At 33.8% G+C, this 24,729-nt stretch overlaps 1 pseudogene; it reads left to right on the top strand.

Annotated features, from left to right (window-relative positions):
• Positions 1–3,059: 3,059 nt before the first annotated feature.
• LOC122916714 overlaps positions 3,060–24,729 on the top strand; it is a 70,316-nt pseudogene continuing 48,646 nt past the window's right edge.

Below are 24,729 nucleotides of genomic sequence, written 5' to 3'. Positions count from 1 at the left end.
ATGCCCACAAACTAGTGAATGGATAAACAAATTGTGGTACATCCTTACAGTGAAATACTCTTCAGCAATTAAAAGAGAAAAGAAAGTCCTGATATGTATAACAACAACATGGGTGAATCTCAAAAACTTTATGCTATGTTAAAGAAGCCAGATTCAGAAGCCAACCTACAATATTACCCCACTTATTTTATATTCACTAAAAGGCAAAAAAATATGGTAATAGAAGACAAATTGGTGGTTGCCTCAGGATCAAGTGATAGAAGTAGATTGCCTTCAAAGGAGCTTAGAGGAATTCTTTGGGGTGGTGGGCATGTTCAACACTCTGATTGTGATGGTGGTTCCACAACTATGTACGTTTGTCAAAATGTATTGAATTGTACAAATGAGTGAATTTTATTGTATGCAAGTTATTGCTTCAACATTAAAGATACAAAACAAAGAGCTGTGTTTTTGTGAAGGCACAATCCTGAGCATCATTATGAGATAAAAGCTAAGGGAGGTAAACTAAAGATGTAGTCTGAAAGCACTCTACCATAATGAGAAAGAAGAATGTAAGAAAAAATGACTGGCTTCCCATTGTGTTGTATTTGAATTTTGTAGAACGTTTTCTGTTTTGTTTCTTTCTCCTTCTCCTCCTTCTCTTCCTCCTTCAACTTTACTTATTTCCACACATCAAAATTCCATTGATCTTTGCTTAATTTGTTTATTGAAGTGTATATATACCTAAAACAATGTAAACAGATATTAAGAGTATGGATCAATGCATTTTCACAAACTGAACACACATGTATAAATGAGACCCACATTATGAAATATGATTCAGCAGTACCCAAGTTTCTTTGTGATCCAATTTTAGCTACTAAACCCTCTTCTGATTTCTAACAGAATTAATTCATTCTGTCTGTTGTACTTCACATGATTAAAATCATGAAATATGCATTCTTTTATGTGATATTTTGCCAGGGATATTCATACATATCTTTTCCTCTATTTGCTTATCATTTGTTGTCATTGCTGTACAAATGGCCAGTGACATAATTTGCAGAGACCCTTATTTAAAAATTATTAAGAATTTTAGATCATGACAGCAAAATAGTAAATCAAGCAAGTACAGGGGACCTTTGAGTAAAGGGCTCTGTTGACTTCCCACATGGCTCTCATGGTGCACTGGCCCTCAATATACATTTGTATTATGTATATATATATATATATAGTATATATTTGTATACAATATACATTTGTATTATATATATATATACAAATATATATACAATATATATTTCACTGTGTGAACATACCATAATTTTTAAAAATCTATTGTTAATAAAAAAAACTTGTGATGTTTTCAGTTTTTTTATACTGCGAATGATGCTGCTGTGAATATTTTAATTTCTTTTAGAGAAAATTGTTTTATGTGCATTTATATTGGATATATAACTGGAAATGGAATTTTCAGTAATACATCCAGTTGTAGTATATAATGTCAGACGTTTACCAAAATAGTTGTTCTAGCTTCTTACATTCTTCCTAATGGTATATAAATAAGAGTTCCAGTTGTTCTTCATCCTCATCAGTACTTGACATTTTCTATTTTAGTGGAGAATTTGGTGGGTATGTGTGGTATTCCATTGTGGTAGTCTACAAAAAGGGCTGCAGCAATTTTTCCCATCCCTGCACATAGGCCTCTTTTTGATGGGACTCAAGAGATAGTATGTTAATGTTAATATAATATGTTAGTATTACATTATTTATTATGCCAAAAAGACATATATTTTTTTGGATCCTTTAGTTTTGGGAACGTGTGTTCTTTCTTTGAATCTTCAAATTAATGATCTCTTTACTTCATCCAAAGCATTTTATAGATGTCACAGAAGACTGTATTTTTTTCTCATTACTAGCCTTTAAGCAAAGAAAGATCTAACTGGATTATGCATTTTCATTCAAACAGCTTTCTTTTTTTTTTTTTTTTTTAACTTATTCTTCTGTGTTTATCCACATGGCTGTTTTAGACTTTCTTCTCTTATGGTGGCCAGGTTAGAGTTCACTTCACAAGCCTTAGGTGTTTAGAAGAGTTTCATCATCTCCTCAGGAGATAGTCTGTATTGTCAATCTCTCTAATATTTTAAGTATATAAAAGATGTGCTAATTCTTCAGTAATTTAGACAAAAATTCCCAATTGCAATATGCTCCATTCACACCCCTAATCCGTGAGTTTTATTTTAATAGTTTCATTTTCTGCCTGGAGATAGGAAGACATCTGCTTGAATGAAGTGGGAATAGAGGAATCATTATGGCTGGCATTAGGAAAAAAGCTATCTTATAAAAGAAAAGTGGTTGATTATAAAAGATGCCATTTACCAACGGCTTATATGTACCCAAAAGAAAAATATGTGTATCATAATGATTACTCTCATTAACGGTGGAAGAAAGATGCTTGTATTTTTACGTTACAGATGAGGAAATAGATGTTTGAAAAGTTTTAATAATGTGACTAAATTTTCTCAGTTAGTAATTAGCAGAGACATACTAAGGTTTATAATATATAAAGAATTAACATTTGCAATAGGGTTCTGGAAAATGAACCCAATATAAAATACCAACATCCCTTAAAAGCAAGGTTTGTAAAATGTATATATATTTATAATTAAAAGATGGTTAGTTTATAAAATAACTCAAGGATTATTTGGTTCATTGAAATTTATAAAATCACTGATTTCATAAAAAGATTATATTTACTTATATGTCTTTACCTTAAAAGAAGAAATATTTGGGGCGCCTGGGTGGCTCAGTGGGTTAAGCCGCTGCCTTTGGCTCGGGTCATGATCTCAGGGTCCTGGGATCGAGTCCCACATCAGGCTCTCTGCTCAGCGGGGAGCCTGCTTCCCTCTCTCTCTGCCTGCCTCTCCGTCTGCTTGTGATTTCTCTCTGTCAAATAAATAAATAAAATCTTTTTTAAAAAAAAAAAAGAAGAAATATTTTAGGACATGAGGAGGTGATGTGAAATTAACTTATCTTGAATTTCTGTTTTTCAGAGAACTGTAATGAGAGCAATAGGCAGAATGGATGCTATTTCCAGAGGTAAGTACAATGACATGTGATCTTATATCATTGAGCACAGTGAACAGCTTACAATGACTAATGTTTTTATACAACCACCTGAAAGTACTAAAATATGAATTAAAATGTCGAATGTTTGATTTAATGCCACATTTTAGCACTGAATACATGACTTTAATTGGGCTGTGCTTAGTTATAGAAACTATAATCTCTGTCACTCAACACAAGGAAAGTTAATATAACACATCCTTTTATTTCTTAGAATCAGTGTGAAATGTGAGTGAAAGAATGACAGCAACCCAAAAATCTTCAAGCCTTTTAGTTCCCCCAAAAATATATGTATGAAAGCAAATGATGATTTGAAATAGCAGCACAGGAAGTGCATTGTAATTGTAAAATTTTTTTTCAGTTTTTCTCAGGGTTTTTATAGAGATTTAGGGGAATATCTGATTAAAAATAGTAACATATGAGTGTCCGAGGTCTTTTAGCTTAACTTCTTACTCATCTAAATCAATCTCAGAATGTAATCCAGAAGGCACAGTTTTCAGCCAACCTTAAACTACATTGCTCCAACTCCAGAAGGTACTATCTTGAAGAATTCTAGCTAACTCACAACTTTCTTCTCTAACATTCTCTCGTGGATATGGCATTGGCAAAAGGCCACTCAACTGTTGGACAAGACTAGCCATCAAAAAGTAGTTAGATACAAACCAAAATCATTCTTTGTAACTCGTCTTAGGCCATTTTTTAAAATATACTGTTAAAAATTAATGGGATAGAAATCTTAGCAGTAGTTACTCTGTAACGGAATGGTTCTCAGCTAGGATAACAACTTCCTCTAGAATTATTTTGTAAATCTTTAGAGGATTTATTATTTTTCACAGTGGTTGTGGTGTATTAATGGCATTTTGTGATCAGGGTCCAAAGATGTCAGACAGATGCAAAAGACAGAATATTCCTGTACATGGAAGAATTGGCTCATGTTCCATGCAATTTTTTATTGTCCCACTGAACATTCATTTAGATGAGCACAACTGTTAATAGCTATTCAAGCCTTTATGCTAATATATGTGATCACAAAATGTTTTTCCATGAGTGAATATACAATAAATTCTGCATGTAATATAATATACTAAACAGTTGTAAAAATAATAATAGGAAATTCATGTGAAAAGATCTCTAATATTTATTTTACATGAAAAAAGCTAGTTACAGAATAGTATAAATCCTGGACTCCATTTCTGTTGAATAAAAATATGTATTTGTTTGCATATACAATATAATACACATATACATATATGTGTATAAAAATGTTGGAAGGATACACAAGAAACTAACAATAGGGATTATTTATGGATAGGCATGAGGAAGAAATAGACAAAAGGATGACAGTGGGTGTGAGAGAAAATAAATAAGCAAGCAAACAAATGTGTATATAGTTTTATGAAAAATTTGCCTATATTGGCTATTAAAATTATGCAAAAACAATATATATCACATCAATTTTTTTTAAGGATTTATTTATTTATTTATTTATTTGTCAGAGAGAGTGAGCACAGGCAGACAGAGTGGCAGGCAGAGGCAGAGGGGTGAGAGCCTGATGTGGGACTTGATCCCAGGACGCTGGGATCATGACTTGAGCCGAAGGCAGCTGCTTCACCAACTGAGCCACCTGGGCATCCCTCAAACCAATTTTTTTAATGTTTTATGTTTTCTTCTCTGACCAGATTTCCTAAAAATAATAATTATTATCAAGCTTATGTCAGACTTCCCAGTAATACTGAGTCCATAAGAGCTATTTCTGTTAAATTTTGATGAAAAATAGTTAATCCAAGAATTTTTGCTGATTCAAATGCTATCTTACATATGAAGGCAACAGAGAGGAAATATTCATAGATATTCAAGTCTTAAAATATGATTTCTGAAAAGAAAAACGTTTATCTCAGCGGTCTATAAGATAAAGCAAAATAAGAAATCAAAATGAGAGAAGACATGATTTACATGAAATTATTTTTTTATTACATCTCCAACTTATACCAAACTAATATTAAAGAACCTGAAAAAAGTGATGGAAAGAATAAAACTAGAAATCCAAATCATCTGAATTTGATTCTTCATGTCATGTTTACAGAGGGTGATCTAGTAAGAGATCTTTCCACACCTTTGTGCCTCAATTTCATTAATGAAAATAGATAATGGCAGCTTCTTCATAGTTATTTTTTAGAATATAATAAGATATTTATGAAAGGATTTGAAAATCAGCTGGATAATCTCTTTATATCATCTTCATGGTATTTTATATCCTTTCTCCCAGGATGTTTCCAACTCAGTTTCTTTACCTGACACATAAAGTTTCAGTCTCCCTAGTTAGCAATTTCTTCTACCTTGCAAAGCCCATCTCAAATTCTGTCTACCTAATTAATGATCACTCATGATATTAGACATCATTGATGATTTTTAACTGCTGTTTTTTATATTTTTATATTATCTACATCACACCATTTTTATATTATCTACATCACACCATCTTATTGTACTAGCTTATTATCAGTGTATACATAATCTATTTAATACTTCCCTATAGTTATTCCAAATGAAAAAGTAATCCCCCTGAAAATTGTCATTCACATGGGGAAAAATGTATGGCACAGTATCTTGAGAAAATAGAGTTTCAGAATTATTTAAAGTGAATACTTTTGATTTTGTTAAATCTGTGATATTCTTCTTAATAATTAATAACCTCAATCTAATTATGATAAAACTTTAGATAAAAACCAAATAGAGGGTCATTTATCAAAATATTTGATCAATGCTCTTCAAATGTGTCAAGGTTATGAAAGACAGGACTGAAGCTTAACCAACTGAGCCACCCAGGAGCCCCTTCTTTATATGTCTTTAAACTTAATAAACCTACAAACCGTAAAAGATCAAGGAGAATTAACAACTAAATACAATGTATCTTAGATAGAATCCCAAAACCAAAATATGACATTAGTGGAAAAGCTGATGACATCTGAATAAAGTCTGTAGTTTACTTAATAGCATCATAACAATATTAATTTCATGGTTTTGATTATTGTACCATAGTTATGTAAGATGTCAGTATTAGGGGATTCTGAGTGAAACATACAGAAATTCTCTGTAGTATTTTTGAAACTCTCCCTTATGTATAAACTTATGTCAAAATAATGAGCTAAATGAATAAATGATAGTTTATTAAGTTTAAAGACATATAAAGAAGGGGCTCCTGGGTGGCTCAGTTGGTTAAGCATCAGACTCTTAATTTCAGCTCAGACATGATCTCAGGGTCATGAAATTGAGCCCCAGGTGGGGCTCCACACTCAGAGTGGAGTCTAGCTGAGATTCTTTTTCCCTTTGCCTCTGCCTGCCCTCCACCCCACTCATGCATGTACATACCTCTCTCTCTCTGTCTCCCTAAAACAAGTAAATAAATCTTAATAAATAAATAAAGACTCAAGGTAAATATGTTTAAAGTTAGTTATTATTTAATAGGTGGTAGAATTGGTGAAATTTTCATTACATCTTTACAGTTTCTATATTTTCAAATATTAATTTGTATCAGTTAAATTTTAAAATAGTTAAATTATTATCAGTTAAATTATAAAGATATAAATAGGCAAAAACGTATTATGAGCAAAATAATGCTGCATTTGCCACCCTCGTGTCTCCTTTTTCCTTTAGAAAAAGACTGGCTGGAACCAATCTAATATCATCTTATCTAACATAGATTGTATATAGTTGTTATGGTGTTTGGTTTTTTTTTTTACTCTTGCAGTATCCTTTATATGATAGTGAACTACTTAAGAGACATGGCTAGCTGGCCTGAGAAACTCTTTTCATTTATTTATTTTTTTTTTAAGCAATAGACATTTATTTCTCAAAAATCTGGAAGCTGGGAAGTCCAATATCAAGGTGCTAACAGATTCAGTATCTAGTAGGACTTTCTTCCTTGTTTGCAGACAACCACCTTTTTGCTATACTTTTACATGGTATAGAGGGTGAGGGTTCTGGTCTCTTCCTTTTCTTATAAGAGACTAATTCCATCCCAGGGAGCTCATGAGCTCATCCAAATCTCATTACTTCCCAAAGGCCCCACCTCCAAATACCATCACACGGGTATTAGGGCTCTGAATTGGGGTGGATGGGGGAACACAAACATTCAGTCCATAGTAGTCCCTTTTTAAACACTTAAACCAATACTAAAGCCAATAATAACAACTTCTATTTATGGAACACTTGCTCTGAGCCAAGTTCTAAGGATGTCATATATATATATTCATCTAATCTTCATAACTCTGTGCAATAGGATACTGTTATTACCTTCATTTTACAGATGAAAAACTGAGAAAAATGATAGTAGGTAAATTTGTAAAAGCTTCTTTTTAAATTGAGAATAAGAGATATATTGAAGGGACAACATCAATGTGACATTCAAATTGCATTGTGGTGGTTCTATTTGTAAATGCCTTTTTCATTTGTTTTTGCAAACTTTTTATTTATTTTTATTTATTTATTTCAAAGATTTTATTTTTATTTATTTGACGCAGAGAGAGAGAGAGAGAAACAGTGAAAGAGGGAATACAAGCAGGGAGAATGGAAGAGGTGGAAGCAGCCTAAGAGCAGCTAAGAGCCTGGTGCCGGATCCCTGGTCCTGGATCCCAAGACCTTGGGATCATGACCTGAGCCGAAGGCAGACGCTTAACCAGCTGAGCCACCCACACAGGCCCAGATCCATAGATTTTAACTAAATATAGATACTACACTTAAAACAAATTAACAACCGAATATGGCAATAATCAGTGACATTAATCTTGGCATACTCAATCCCAGGTTTTACTTAAAGGGAAGATGTGTTAAAGCCTGCAGTAGAGGGAAACTTTGCTTGTTCAGGCAATATGAAAACTGATACTTTGGAGGTTTATAAAGGTTAGTATTGGCAGATGAGGTTGGAGAAATGGACCTGGATAAAATCTGAACTTTTTTTGCTTCTCAAGCATGTTAATACTGGGACTATTTTACAATTTTAAAAATCATTGAGAACCCCAACAACTTTTGATTAGGTGGTTTATAAGTATTACCATGTTAGAAATTAAGACAAAAGTTGTACATAGTTAATAGTTTATTTAAAAATATTTTAAATATTTTATGGATAAAAAAGGTTATGTTTTCCAGAGCTGTAACTTAATGTAAGGAATGACATTGTCTTACCTTTTAAAAATCTCTTTAAAATTATTGACTCGGTAGAGTATCTGCCTTTTGTTGTGGTCATGATCCCAGGGTCCTGAGATCAAGCCCCACATCGGGCTCCCTGCTCAGTAGGGAGTCTGCTTCTTCCTCGGTCTCTGCCCCCTGCTTGTGCTCTCTCTCTCAAATAAATAAATAAATAAATTTTAAAAATTAATGACTTAATAGAAAACAACTATCTTCTCATATATGCTTCTGCATTTTATTACATTTTTTGTTTGAAATACTTGAAGAGAATTTGATCTCAGATCTGTAGTTGGGAAGGGGGGGAATATTTTGAGAGACACTTCAATAATTGTAAATATTCTTTGATAAGAACAAAATTTGACAAGAAGCAGCTTCATAAAATTTAGTTCAAATGTGAAATCTTGGAACGCCTGGGTGGCTCAGTTGGTTAAGCGGCTGCCTTCGGCTCAGGTCATAATCCCAGGTCCTGGGATCAAGTCTTGCATCAGGCTCCTTGCTGCTTCTTCCTCTATCTCTGCCTGCCACTCTGCCTGCTTGTACACTGTGTCTCTCTCTGACAAATAAATAAAAATCTTTAAAAAAAAAAGAAATATGAACTCTAAAACCACACAAATTTTGTATAATTACATTAAAATACATTTGTCTGTCTTGCATCTTGAATGAACATTTTACCCATGCATCATTTCATAATATTATGTACTGGTTATTTGAAAAATATTCATTCAATAAGTCATTATGCAGATCTTTCAAATGGTGACTCATTTTACTATAGAGGATCAAGAAAATGACGGTATCGATCTCATATGAAAATCCTTTATTATTAGGAAAGTTTATAGTGGATACAAGTTTTCCAAAATTCTTTTTTTTTCCTTGAAAACTCAAATTTTATCATTGGAAACACATATTATCACTTGTTTTTCTTGAAGTGGCCTATTCTTCTTTTTTTGAGACTATGCCTGCCATTTTTGAGATCCCTACTCAGGATTAAATGATAGTTTTTCTGTTATTCTTTCATCCAAGTAAAATAGTGTTCCATTAAAAAGTCACATAAAAAAGTGTTCCATAAAAAAGCCAATAGCTCACTATACAACCTATACCCTTACAAAAGTAATTTTCTTGAACAACCAACACGCTGATATACAGTAGAATTGCTTTATTTATATACTTCCCATATCATCATATAGAAAATGATATACACTCAAAAGGTTGAAATTTAATAAAATTAATAATTTTTACTACTCCATATGTGCCTTCTTAAGTGAAATTCGCTTTTTTGTTGTTGTTGTTTTGGTGCTCCTGTGGTGAAGAAAACAGTGATGATACTTCAGTTTGCCACTATTGCTGTGATTCATGCTAAGGCACCAGCAGTTTGCACCAGCATCCACTTTGTTGAACCGCCAGTGTAAATGTCAGGGCAATAAAACAGGTGAATACTATCTTTGCATGAACATAGTTTTAACCCCCCAGATCTCTCGAAAGGATCTTTAAGAAGACCAAAGGTCTGTCTACCATTCTTTAAGAAGTACAATTGTAAAAGAAATTCAGCTTTCTCCAATGGGCAACAACAGGCCATTTAAGTATCATAAGTAGAGGAATGATGTTGGCATAATTGTATTCCAGACACTGGTTTTAAATGTGGATGAAAAAGACTCTTTTCAAATTAAATATGTAAGATTTAAATCGGCACCTGGCCAACATCCCTAAAATAACTTCAGTAATACCCACAGAGACACAGTAAGCCAGGAAAATTCATAATAACACTGAAAACTAAAAAAGCAACACAACATTTTAGTTTGTAAAACAAATGCAACTTTAGAAACTGTAGAGAAGTTTATTTCAAGAGTGAGCATCACAGATCCATCAGGATGGATTCAGACATTCATAGTAAGAGAGAAGATACTACCATCCCAGGAATGAAGGAACCAAAGGGGAAATAGGGTTACTGAAGTTACTAAGCGAGATGGAATTTTGACAGAGAGTCCTCCCGATAGTCCCTGTAGGCCTAGCAACATAAAACCAATGTCCAAACAGGAAGGGAGCACGTAAGAAATATCTCAATTTCTCTCCCCTCCCACCTTCTGATATTTACTTATAATTTCCATGGACTGAAGCCAACTGTAAAGGAAGTCTGAATGAAGTAATATTATATAGGGCTTGGTCTTCATTTCATACATCAGAAAAGACAAAGTAAGTAATGGATTCTTGAGGAAGGAGGTAAATGAAAAATAACTAGCTCTTGCCCTCCTCAATTTTTATCCTTTTCTTTTCTTCTTCCCTTAAACCATGGCTACTCTGCTTTAAATGGGGAGTTGGTGAATTTAGAGTTGATTGGGATATTTTTTTAATAAGGCAGAGCAGTACAAGTTTTATAAGAAGATTTGAATAAGACATAATATTTTAAAAACAACTTTGTTGGATTTGGGAAAATATTTAGGGTTTTTTATATAAATAGTAAGAATTGGGAGTCCTATATGATAGAGAATTAGGTAATGAGTAGTCTTCAGCTTGCATTTCCTTAACAAGAGACCTGAACTACTTCAAAAAACCTCTGATTCGGGGCACCTGAGTGGCTCAGTGGGTTAAATCTCTGCCTTCGGCTCAGGTCATGATCTTAGAGTCCTGGGATCGAGCCCTGCGTCGGGCTCCCTGCTCAGTGGGGAGCCTGCTTACCCCTCTCTCTGCCTGCCTCTCTCTCTCTCTCTGTCAAATAAATAAAATCTTTAAAAAACAACAACAAAAAAATACCTCTGATTTGTCAGTGACCACAGGTCATGTGTTTGACATATACAACTCTTGTGTTTGCTTTCTGAACTAATAATGATGATCAGGGAGAAAGTTCACAGAGTCCAAGATACATAATAAAGCCTAGATGTTTATGGAATTGAGGATGCTTATTAATAATAACAAAAAAATTTTAAGGAGACTTTCAAGGGATTATTCTCAGAACCAAAGATAGAGTTTCAGCATTTGATTTATTTTTCCTTTGCTGAGAACATTCTTTCCATGTACCCCCATCTCGTTCTGCTCCCAAGCCATATAACTTGTATTTGGTCAGGAGAGTATGATGGAGTACTGGAAACATGAAGACTATCTTATGAAATCTTCATACAAGAATCACTGAGTCAAGAGTGAATTTGAAAATTCGTGATATCAATGGTTATTAAGAACAAGATGAAGTCAATAAAATCTCTTTAATTCTGTAATCTTAAATCCCTAGGGGTCATGCTACATGAGAGTTTTCTGTTGACAACCATAACACTGACCATCCTCAAAGCTCATATAAACAAACAGAACTCAGCATATTGACATACTGAGTTTCAAAAATTCAGAAAAGTTACTTTGAAAAAGAAGTATATGCAGTTTAGCCAAACAACAAAACAGCCTATTAGCTCCTGCATTGCAAATGTAACCATGCAGGATGATTTTCTGATCAGAATATGAATAAATTTTTTCATTATTAAAGAACCGTGTTCAGGCATATTGTACTCTAACCTCAGATTAATCTTGCTGTGAGAATCCTATTGCAAAGGCAGTTTTCATATGCTATTAAATATTTAATAGCTATCTCTATAAGAATGGCTCCATGTAGTATCATGTTCCTTTTAAAACTTAACTCCAACTGACTTTTGACAAGTAAATGAATGAACCCTATTATAAAAAGAATTCAGCTCTTCAAAACTGAAAGATGAAATATTTTTCCTCTGAGGTTTTACATCCTTTGATGTTTTGCCATTGTCAAAAATATTTTCTATTATTATCAACAAGAAATATTGCTTTAAAAATAATTTTTATATTTAAAATGACACATGAGTATTATTAAAATTTTAAAATGAAACCAGAAGAAGTAAGCAGTAGTATCATTATCTAAACACATCACTTAATAATTTACTGTGCTACATTTCCAAATTTTTTTGATGCAACTTTTAACTTTTACCTTTTCAATTTACTTTTATTTTATAAATGGTGGCCTTAATGAGAGCTGATTAAATCACATTCCACTACACTCATCTCAATGTCTCTGAGGCTCACATAACATTACATACCGAGAAAAACATCAAACAGAAAAAGACTTTTTCCTTTGGCTAGTATAGGACATAGTATTGCCAGTGATGGTAAAGCACAAGCGAATTGCTCAGTAAATGTCTCATACTTACATCACCAGAATGTAGGGGGTCAGTGGACTGACAAATATCCTCTTGTTATTCACAAAGCACTCCCAATATGTCTCAAGACTTCAACATATAGCCTTTTATATAAGGTTAAATGAAGCAGAATTTTTCAGTTAACTTTCATTTTAGTGTATATATGCATGTATGTTTATTTGTTTGTTTGAGATATACATAGCTTTGAGTTGATTTCTTTAAATGAAAAGAAAGCATGTTTTACAAAACAGTCATGTAGTTGGGGCCACAGACATTTTGTGTTGGTGGTTTTTGAAAACAACAACAAAACCCAACAACACTGAGGAGACCCATTTTTTGGGTTCTTTACAGTTAATGGACCAATTTGATTAGGGCCTGACTATATTACAGAGCTTAGGTCCTGGAGCTTCCCCTGGTCAGTAGAAAAGGTAGAGATAGAGCGGTGCCTGTAGTGCAGTTGGTTAACTGTCTGACTCTTGGTTTTGGCTCAGGTCTTAATCTCAGGATTGTGAGATTGAGTCCTGCATCAGGCTCCATGCTCAGCATGGAGTCAGCTTGAGATTCTCTCTCCCTCTCATTCTGTCCTTCCCCCTTGCATGGGTGTACTTGCACTCTCCCTCTTTCTCTCTCAAACAAATAAACAAATCTTAAAAGAAAAGAAGAAAAAGGAGAGCTAAAAAGTCATCCAGATTTATTCTAAAAGGTATAGAAATGCAGTCAGTGCCTATGGATAGAATAATCCTGCTTATGTAATTCTTCAGTAGTACTTTAAGTGCTAGGCGAGAGTCCAAGGATATCTTTTAAATTCCAATAATTAACACATCTCTCATCTGAACAATAGATTTCTCAGACTTCACCTTTTTGGGGGCGGCTGATATTCTGATAGTGTCTTAATTAGGGGAAATCACCTTGATGCCCTAAAACATTTGAGGGCTCTGTTTCCCAGTGCTTACAAGCTGTTCATCTACTTGCTGGATATTTCCTAACACTCTTCCTACCACAGCACACATGAACCACATATATAATACAGCTGAGACACTTACATCCATGAATCACTACAGTAGAGACTTGATCATACTACCCAGAAAGCAGCATATGTTGGGGGACAGTGAATGATTAGGCTACACATGGGGTTAAGTTTTGCCCTTTAAGCACACATACAGACATGCACTTGCACTCACTACCTGCACATTCACAGGTAGCAATGACTTTGCTTTTAACAATTCCAGTGAAAAAATTCACTTTTTTTTTTTTTAGTTTTTTAAAAATTATTTTTATTAACATATAGTGCATTATTTGCCCCAGGGGTACAGGTCTGTGAACCATCAGGCTTACACATTTCACAGCACTCGCCATAGCACATACCCTCCCCAATGTCCGTAACCCAACCACCCTATCTCTATCTCCCCACCCCCAGCAATCCTCAGTTTGTGTTTTAAGATTAAGGGTCTCTTATGGTTGTCTCCCTCCTGATCCCATCTTGTTTCATTTTTCCCTTCCTTAGCCCCCACTTTATTGAAAATACTCTTGGGGTACTTGTTAGTTAACTGTTTGTCATTAGCTAACTATTCTCACAATATTTTCCTTAGTTTTAGGAAAAAAAAAGTGACAACAGCTAAATGGATAACAAAATTACATCTTCCAAAACAAGTGGGAAAACATGCCATTATTTATTTCTTTTTATAATGAAAAAGAATCTATTTTAGTATCTTAAAAACTGGCAGAATTATTTATATCTTTCTTAATCCTATTTGACCATGAACAGTCTAGAAAAAGAAAAATAGAAACTATAATAATGAAATCTTCTTGGGTATACCATGCTGCTATTGCCCCTGAGACAAGCCATACATTTTAATTAATTTTGAAGTTTTATTCTGAGCTCAGTTCTTGTTTCCCAACAGAAGCTTCCTACAGGAAAGAAATTCCATCAGTGTGATGCACATGGAAAGAGATTCAAACATAATTCAGAGCTAATTAATCACAAAGGAATACTTTACTGAGAAAATAATGAAAAGATGAAAAGTTAGGCCTTATTTGCCATCAGAATGAAACAGAAAGAAACCTAATCAATATAAAGAATAGAAATACAGTGATTTTTAGTGACAAATGGGTGGACAGGAACGAACTTGGTAGGCTAAACATTCAGAACACATTCTTGAATACAAGTTAGGTTTCTCATTTTTTGAAAAATCTATCCTTTCAGTGGGAACTTGAACCTAAGAGTTTAAGGAAAATATAGCCTCTTAGATAAGGGGCTAATTTTATGCCTTATAATGAAAAATTTCAAGATAAAAATTAAAGGAACTAAGTGATACTTGATATGTTGAATCTTAGTAAGACCCAAACCTAAGGGAAAAATAAATTGCTAGAATCCTCCAGGTCAACTGAAAAATTAGTTGACACTGATTTTGTCTTGAGCAAATTCAAATCTAGCTAGAGTATCAGATTATTGTCATGTGTGCTTCCCTTCCCACCAGGATTTTTACCTTATGAAAATTCTATTGACAGACACTAAAATCAAAAGAGACACATCTAGAAGAGCATTTCAGTTTTGAATCGGTTTGAGCTGCTGATGAGATGAAGTAGAAATAACTGGAATAAATTACCATAAGTGAAGAAAAATATTACATTAGAAGTTTGAAATTACCCAAGGAACTTTAAACTCACTGTTTTAATAACTTGACATTATACCTTAGGGAGAATGATGATGTAGTTGATCTTCATTGACCTTTCTTTCCTAAACCAAGACTTGAGTAATTTTCTAACTTGAGAAAAATATCTCAATTTTCTTACCTCTCTAGGATCCTTTTGCTCATTTAGTTTATGAAAGAACCTATATCCTCTTTATCATAGGACATTTTAGTGGAAGAAGTAAAAATAAAAATTGGGACTTAGTAGGCCTAGATTCTATTCTTTGGGTAAATTTCCTAATTATTTAGTAAATACCAAATAAGATAATTAGGTTATTTTCTGAGGTTATTTTGAGCATAGAGCCACTTATTAATCATGAATTGTTATAAACCTCACCTCAAGAAAATATGCCTGGGTCCAAAGGTGAAGACATTGCAATTTTTAAAAAAGAGTTAAATAATTAAATATCTTTTGCATAATCACTGATGAACATTAACAGTGAATTGCTACTTTGGGAGTTGGTATAACAGGAGATAGCCCCTACTGAACTAAACCATGGGAGAAAGGAACTATCAGGTACCATTAAGTAGTCAAGATAATTAATCTGAATATCCATAAAATATCTTCAGTAACTGATCAGAATTTCAATTTAATGTATGAGAGAAATATTGCTTAGGGCGTGGTTTGGCCTATAGTCCTAAATTCCATTATTCCAGGATCCAAAATTTAAATACTTTTCATTGCTATATTCCTTTTTGAATATTAGACATTGCCATACCCCAAGGAGTGCTACTCCTAAGAAAAAAATAAGAAAGAGTAGACTATATAATTAACAAGGTGATTAAAGTATACAGTAATGTTGAATTCAACTTAGCTTCCTTTGGTATGCATATTTATTTATTGAAATAATCTCAGAAAAGTTATTACCATTTTATTACCGGAAATCGATTTTTAAAAGGACTGTACTCTTTAGAAATAGATACATCATATAGTGAAATTGACCATAGTCTCAATGAAATGTCCAAAAAGTACCACAGCTTATGAATGGATGTTTTAAAGAAGTTTGGTGTGATGTAGCTAGCATGACTTACAAGAAAAAGTGGGGTCTCTAGTTGAGTGTGAATGGGATTCCAAACAAATGGAACAAAGCATCCCAAACAAAAACAAAAAATATATATCCCAAAGAAGTGTTTATTTCTTCCCAAATACTTATCTCCAAAATGAAGGACTTCTAATATAAAGTCTACATCATTCAGAAAAAAAAAGTATAAAAAAAGTAGACACTAAAATATTTCAGGTAAAACCAATGGTCACCTAAAAAGAGAGGACACATATGGGAAGCACATAGCTTCCCAAAAGTATAGTCCCACAAGACTACAAGCAAGCAAAAGCTTCAGTGTTCTGTGGGGAAAATTTTTTTGGCCCAGAAATCTACATCAAGCCAAATTTGTAATTCAGTGTATATGTTTTAGCATAAAAAAAGATGACATTCTATTTCAAATATTTTATTTTTCAAGATTTATTTATTTGAGAGAGAAAGGGAAAGAGAGCATGCACTTGGGGGAAGGAACAGAGGGAGAAGAGAGAGAATCCTCAAACAGACTCTCCACCGAGGACAGAGCCCAAAGTAGGGCTTGATCTCAGGACCTAGTTAGGATCATGAATCATGACCTGAGCTGCAATCAAGAGTCTGATGCTCAACTGACAGAGTCACCCAGGCACCCCCAAAAGAAGACATTTTAAAATAAGCAGTGACTTAGAAGGTTTGCCTATGGCATACCCATTCTTTCTTGGGAAGGTACTTGATAAACCACTTCAAATAAAAAAGAAAGAAGTAGAAACATAGGATATAGAAAGCAATGTAAAGAATTCTGCAAAGAGGAAAATGGAAAGGCCAATTCAATACTGTTCAACATATCTAGAGAACAAGGAGTCTAGATTGAAGCTTTGGAGGGAGGTCTCTGAAACAAAAACCTTACAGGAGATTTGATTAAATGAAGAATTTGGAAAAACTATAAAATAATACATTTAAATAGTTCCAGGAAAAAATAAACTGATTTAAAAACTCTAGAGAAATCAAATAAAGGTCAGTATTAAAAAAAAGAGAGAGACACAAACACAGTGATCATTAGGATTTATAGTAAATAATATTTGGTAGGTCCAAAAAATGAAATGTGAATTATGATTACAGAAGCAAGTATAATTGTTATAAACTTTGATGAGATTAAAAATGAAAAGGCAGAAAGTTCTAAGAAAAGGCAAGGTGGGGATACCATTCCATAGGTTTTTTTATAATTGTTAAAAAAGGATGTAAAGAATTGATGCATTATTTTTTTAATTAACATATAATGTATTATTTGCTTCAGGGGTGCAGGACTGTGAATTCATCAGTCTTAAACAATTCACAGCACTCACCATAGCACATACCCTCCCCAGTGTCCATCACCCAACCACCTCATCCCTTTCACCCCCCTCCCCTCCAGCAACCCTCAGTTTCCTGAAATTAAGAGTCTTTTATGGTTTGTCTCCCTCCCGATCCCATCTTGTTTCATTGGTGCATTATTTTAAAATTACAAAGATAACTGAGAGAACATTTAATTTGAAAAAGTAATAGTGGTTAAAAAAAGTAATAGTGGCTAAATAGAAGGATATATATGAGCTAAACCATAATATATCAAAACAATAAAAATCATATCTAAAATTTATAAGCCAGGGAAATAATTGGTGCAGATTATATAGATTGTACTAACAAAGTAGCTATTAGTCACTATATGACAATTCAAACTTAAATTAATTTAAAAATTTTTTAAATTTAAATTTCAGGTCCTAAGTCACACTAGCCATATTTCAGATGTTCAACAGCCACATGTGACTAATACCTATCATATTGCACAGTGCAAATATAGAATAATCTATAATCACAGAATCACACATACTGTAACATGGACAGATCTTAAGGACATTATGCTAAGTACAATAAACCAGTTACAAAAGGACAAATACAATATGATTCCACTTATATGAGGCATCAAGTATAGTCAGATTTATAGAGGCAGAAAATAGAATGGGCTGGAGGGAGGAGTGAATGGAAATTTTTGTTTAATGTCTATAGAACTTCAGTTTTGCAATATGAAAAGAGTTCTGAAGGTGGATGTTGATGATGGTTGTTCAACAATGTCAATGTTGAACTTAGTGTCATGGAACTGTGCACTTATAAATAGTTATGATGGTACATTTTATGTTATGTATATTTTAACATAATTTAAAAATTAAAGTAAAATGTAGAAACACATAAGAAAAGCTAACAATGAGCATCTTTCCATTGTAGATCTAAATCAATCCCATTATCAGAAAGAATATTAGTGGGGCGCCTGGGTGGCTCAGTGAGTTAAGCCTCTGCCTTCAGCTCAGGTCATGATCTAAGGGTCCTGGGATCGAGCCCCTGCATTGGGCTCTCTGCTCAGCAGGGAGCCTGCTTCTCCTTCTCCCTCTCTTTTTTCTGCCTACCTCTCTGCCTACTTGTGACTCTCTCTCTATGTCAAATAAATAAGTAAAATCTTCAAAAAAAAAAAAAAAGAAAGAAAGAATATTAGTTCTTGATAGATATGTTTCAGAAATGTCTTCACTTACTAAAAATTCCAATACTGGGGCGCCTGGGTGGCTCAGTGGGTTGGGCCGCTGCCTTCGGCTCAGGTCATGATCTCAGGGTCCTGGGATCGAGTCCCGCATCGGGCTCTCTGCTCAGCGGTAGAGAGACTGCTTCCCTCTCTCTCTCTCTGCCTGCCTCTCCGTCTACTTGTGATTTCTCTCTGTCAAGTGAATAAATAAAATCTTAAAAAAAAAAAATTCCAATACTGACTTCTTCATACAACTTAGGGTAAAATAAAGCTTAGAATTCATGCTCAGAAATTACATCCAATGATTCATCTTGAATCTGGAAAAACAAGCTCAACCAAGTCAATACATATCTCGAAGGCAATTAGGATCTTTGGTTTTTCTGCAGTCCATCTTCATATCAGGGTACGTTAAACCAGTGTGAAGACTTTTATGACCCACCAGTGGGAAGAACGGATTTAGTAGTGAAAGATGAGTAAAGATGACATAAAAGCCCTCTCCTCAATATGAGGGACATGAAGGATTATAATTTCATGGGTATATATGTAATATGATTAGCCACATTTAGTAAGGAAAGAGTAAAGCAAAATACATGTTTTGGGGGAGATCTTTGAAAATAGAATGAATATTTGTCTCTCCAGATTATTCAAATTTTCACCAAACTCATTGTCAATTAAGTGATTTGTTTTCATGTATCTTCTTCAGGATTAAAAGGAATTTGTCTGTATATTGGGTCTGAAAATGAATAGTAACCATATAATTAGCAACTTTATAAAAATGTATGATTTACAACCAAAAATTGTTTAGGAATATCAGTTGGTTTTCTAAGGATCACCATAGTATTAAATCCCCAGCCTAAAAACAAATTGCACTTTAAGCTATTCAAATTATATGTGTGACAGAACATTCACAATCTCTCCAAAGAGAGACAATCATCCTAATAGTCCTAAATGGAATATAATGTGTCTTTTACTTTCAGAGAAACATATAATGCACAATAGCTTGAATTGCTATTCAAGCAGTGATATTCAGTCAAATTATTTCCTCATCTACCATTAAATATTATAGATACCGAGAAATGAAGCTTGAAATGTAGGGTCAGAGACCATGCTCTTCCCTGTGCATCTCATTAATTCTAGTATGGCTTCAAGATCAATATTAGATGCTGGACAGAGAATATTGAATGCATTAGAGACAATAGTGTTGATTTGCAAAAAGAAGTAATGAAAGCAGCCATTTTTTAATCACAATACAGCTTGCTATTTCTTTGAGAAAAATAGATGAACAATCCCCAACACTTTCCTTCAGTGAGCTGATACTCTAGTGAAGGATAGCCACAGTAGACAACATTTAAAGCGCCTATAGTAGTGGTCAAACACATTACTTTAGAAATAAAGTCAGTATTTTAAAAACAACTCAGTTTTCAGGGATTGATCAAGGAAAGTTAAGTTAGATGACACTAGATAAGAGTTATTGCAGCAGAAGAGTTAATTACTAGGTAGAAAAAAAAAAATAGAAAAGACATTCCAAAAAGGAAAAAAAAAAATGTAGAAAGTGTCAGAAACCAAAGTGGATTAATATCACTGAAGTACAGGAGGACATAATAAAATAATGATAGTAATTATATACCAAATCTTTCTAGAATTTCCATACTATGTCATGCTCTTATTGTCGGGGATAGATACAATTTATTGCATTCTTTCTAGATATCTGATACCATTTAAAGCAGTGTGTGCATGTGTTTGCATGTGATTTGAAAGAGTATATATACTATATATACATATATGCTATATAGCACACTATATCTATTATGCATACTATGTATATATATCATGCCATTTAATTAATGTAACAAATAATTAGGATTCATATATATTTATATGTGACATATATCATATCATTTAATTCATAGTAACAGAATTCATTCCCATTTTAAATGTGAGAAAACTGATTTTCCAAATAGTTAAGTAATAGCCTAAGATGTCCACTCAGTAAGTTGTTGGGCCAGCATTCAAGTGTGATATGTCTGGTTGGTAAAATGAGGTTGGAGAAGTAGATAACTATTAGGTTAAGGCTTCCAGTCTCCCATAAGCCCAATGAAAGTGAAAACACATGATTTTTAGATCCATAATTTTCTCTTATCCTTTGAAAAATATTATCAGTTTTTTGTAAAGATATGTTAATATGCCAGAGCTTCACTCTAAATAAATGATGGGTGATTTGCATCATAAATAAAGTAACAATTTAGGATCATGCTGTCATGTAACAAATTATCATGATCAGTATCATGTATGAATCCTATGCATTCCCTTAAATGAAATCAAAGGGACTGTGCCTTGCTATTAAGACTATGAATATATTTATTTATTTGAATCTAGCTTTAGCAGAAAGTTTCTAAGAAGATATATGAATGCCATAATTTACAAAACTTTGGTTTTGTTTTTTTTTTTAAGATTTTATTTATTTATTTGACAGAGATCATAAGTAGTCAGGCAGGCAGGGAGAGAACGGAGGAAGCAGACTCTCTGCAGGGCAGAAAGCCCAACGCAGGGCTCGATCCCAGGACCCCAGGACCATGACCCCAGCCGAAGGCAGAGGCTTTACCCCACTGAGCCACCCAGGCGCCCCAGTTTTATTTTTAATACCAATGTTATTAGGTCACAAAAGTCACAATGCTTCTTGTGTCAAACCTCTTGCTAATGAAAGCAAGAAGCCAAAAAAACTACAGAATCGCCTTAAGTGTTTCCATCCTATATATCGTTTTATTTCCCTGCTGAGTGTTTTATTATGAGGAATGTTGAAATATAAAAGGGTAGAATCATATGAAACTGATCAAACAATAACATAAAACTAAAAGCATTGCCTCCATAGTTACTTGAGAAGTATTATCATTGTATTGCCAAGCAAAAGAAATTAGACACAATTGGTGGCATATTGATGAGACAAGTTTTCTGGGAATGATTGAGCTGTTTTATGACTTGAAGCAGGGGTAGATAGTTGAAACAGATTCTTTCAACAGTGATTCTATCAACTCTATACCACATCTGCCTTATATTTCATATTTTGAAGCGACCTATGGGGTAAAAAAAAAGTTCATCTCTGACCTTTACTTTCACCGTGCAATTGAATAATTTTACTATTAGTTTTCAGTTCAGCCAGCAGCTAATTTGATTGTGTACTGTTGTATACACTTGCTGATACCAGCAGAGTAGATTTCCTAATTGTTGAGCCACTTAAGAATTGTTAATGGACAGCTCCTCTTTAGAGAAGGTAAACAGGGGCACCTGGGTGGCTCAGTGGTTAAAGCTTCTGCCTTCAGCTCAGGTCATGATCTCAGGGTCCTGGGATTGAGCCCCACATTGGGCTCTCTGCTCAGCAAGGAGTCTGCTTCCCCCTCTCTGCCTACTTGTGATGTCTCTCTAATAAATAAATAAAATCTTTTTTAAAAAAATTTAAAAAGAGGTAAATATATTTTTCTTAGAAAAACAGCCTGGAATGAAAATCTTGGTTCTCTGACCACAGATGTAGCCCCAGGGATGCTTTTCAATACATATGATTTTGCTGTTTTTATACAGAAGTAAGCCCAAATATCTCTGTAAATTTTATGCTTTGATACTGACAAGTGTTAGCTGAGAGATACTCAAACCATCTTATTTGTTGAAATGAAAATTTTACCACCAGAGCCTAAGCATTTTTAAGAAGTTTTGTAAAGAAATGAAAAGAGAATATGCACTTGTCCTCTACTAAACAAATATTTTTTTTTCCTTTCCACAAACTCTGTCTTTAAATATTTGATTAGATTTAGAATGGGGTTTTGTTTTCTTTTGTTTGAGAGAAAATGAAAACTCACTTTCAGAGAAAGATTAGTTTCTGCGTGGCTTGGCCTACGTTATTCAGGGGAATAAAATTATGCCTTAACATCAAAACCTTTTTGTTACTGTTGTGGATACTTTGAAATCCTTTTTATGGGTCCGGGGGAGAGTCAGGTTATCCCTTCACAAGAAGGAAATGAAGTAGACAATTGGACAAACTTCCCAGGGCTGGACAAAGCATTTTTATAGGCGGTCATTATTTCAAAGCCTTGTAAATGCATTTATAGACTGAATTCTGCATACTCTTGGATGTACTACTTAAATCTTTTGACATACACTTATGCGACTTAAGTATGCATGTATGCCAGATTCATACTATTAAGTATGCATTATCGCCTCAGTCCTTCTCCTTTCCCTGTACCTGTGTCATTTGTCATGCAACTTTGCCGCACCCTCCCATTGGATTTTTTCATGACTTGCTTTGGCCTGTGGAGGCACTGCAGATGTAATGTGAAGATCACTTGTGTGTTCCTATATGCCTTCTTACACCTTTGCAGTCTCTTGATAAGAAAACACCTGGACTTGTTTACCAGCCCAGAAGGAATGAAAGACACATGTTGCAGGGCCAGTTTGAATCTGCAAAGCCCAGCCTAGGCCTCTATATACAGGAGGAGTATGTATGTACCAACTGTATACCTCTGATGTTTTATGGTTTTTGTTATTACAATTACTGTGTCAAAATATAACTGATACAGGTTTCGTAATTCTTTCTTTGCTCACATAGGCAGTATTAAATGTTGTCCCATAACAAATATATTGCAATTACTTGAAGACAAAAGAAATTTTGCAATAAATTCAACAATATAGTATTTTAGATAATTCTATTGTACTGTGATGTAGGGTTATCTTTTTATGGTAAAGCACATTGTAAGTGCTTTTCTTAAAATTATGCATTCAAGGTGGACAGGAAAGCACTACCTTTCCATTGTGGAAAAAGGTGTTGCCTTCATAGATACAGGCTAGTGACAGGGTGCTCAATTTAGGTTGGAGAGCAGAGGCTGAATTTGAGCCTTGTTTTGCTCCTTTAGCTCAATAATCCAAAACATTTATAACATTCTGAGTTAGGATAAAAGGTCAAATTAAAAGTTCTATGTAATGAACAGGAGAATTTTAGGGCCGTGAAACTATTTTGTATAATACTGTATGGTAGATACATGTCATTATATATTTGTCAAACCCATAGAATATAAAACACTAGGAGTGTACCCTAATGTAAACTCTGGACTAGGGCTTCTCACCATATAAAAATGGTGAGAGTAGACATCCTTGTCTTGTTCCTGATCTTAGGGGAAAAGTTCTCAACTTTTCACCATTGAATATAATGCTAGCTGTGTGGGGTTTTTTATGGCCTTTATTACATTGAGTTATGTTCCAACTAAACCTACTTTGTCGAGGGTTTTTATCATGAATGGATGTCGTACTTTGTCAAATGCTTTTTTTTCCTGCTTCTATTGAAATGATTGTATAGTTTGTATTTTTTCTCTTGTTCATGTATCACATTTGATTGATTTGTGAATATTGAACTACCTTTGCATCTCAGGAATAAATCATACTTGATCATGGTGAATGATTTTTAAATGTATTGTTGGATTCAGTTTGCTAATATTTTGTTGAGGATTTTTGTATCTATCTGTTCATCAGAGATATTGGTGTATAGTTCTCCTTTTTTGTGGTGTCATTATATTGTTTTGGCATCAAGGTAATGTTGGCCTCATAGAATGAATCTGACAGCTCGTTTTTTCTCTTCTGCTTTTTCGAATAGTTTGAGAAGAATAAGTATTAACTCTTCTTTAAATGTTTAGTAGAATTCACCTGTGAAGCTGTCTGGTCCTAGACTTCTGTTTGTTGGAGTTTTTTTTATTACTGCTTGAATTTCATTACTGATGATTAGTCTGTTAAAATTTTCTATTTTTTTCCTAATTCAATTTTGGAAGGTTATGTGTTTCTAGGAATTTATCCATTTCTTCTAGGTTATCCAGTTTTTTGGTGTATAATTATTCATAATATTCTCTTATAATCCTTTGTATTTCTGTTATGTCAGTTGTCATTTCTCCTCTTTCATTTTTGAATCTGAGTCCTCTTTTTTTTTTTTCTCTCTCTCTCTCTCTTTTTTTTTTTTTTTTGAAGAGCCTGGCCAGGGGCCCATCAATTTTATTGATATTTTCAGAGAAAATATCAGA

The sequence above is a fragment of the Neovison vison genome, chromosome 9 (assembly GCF_020171115.1).
Source record: "Neovison vison isolate M4711 chromosome 9, ASM_NN_V1, whole genome shotgun sequence".
Lineage (NCBI taxonomy): Eukaryota > Metazoa > Chordata > Mammalia > Carnivora > Mustelidae > Neogale > Neogale vison.
This window is presented reverse-complemented; position numbering and strand designations above follow the sequence as displayed.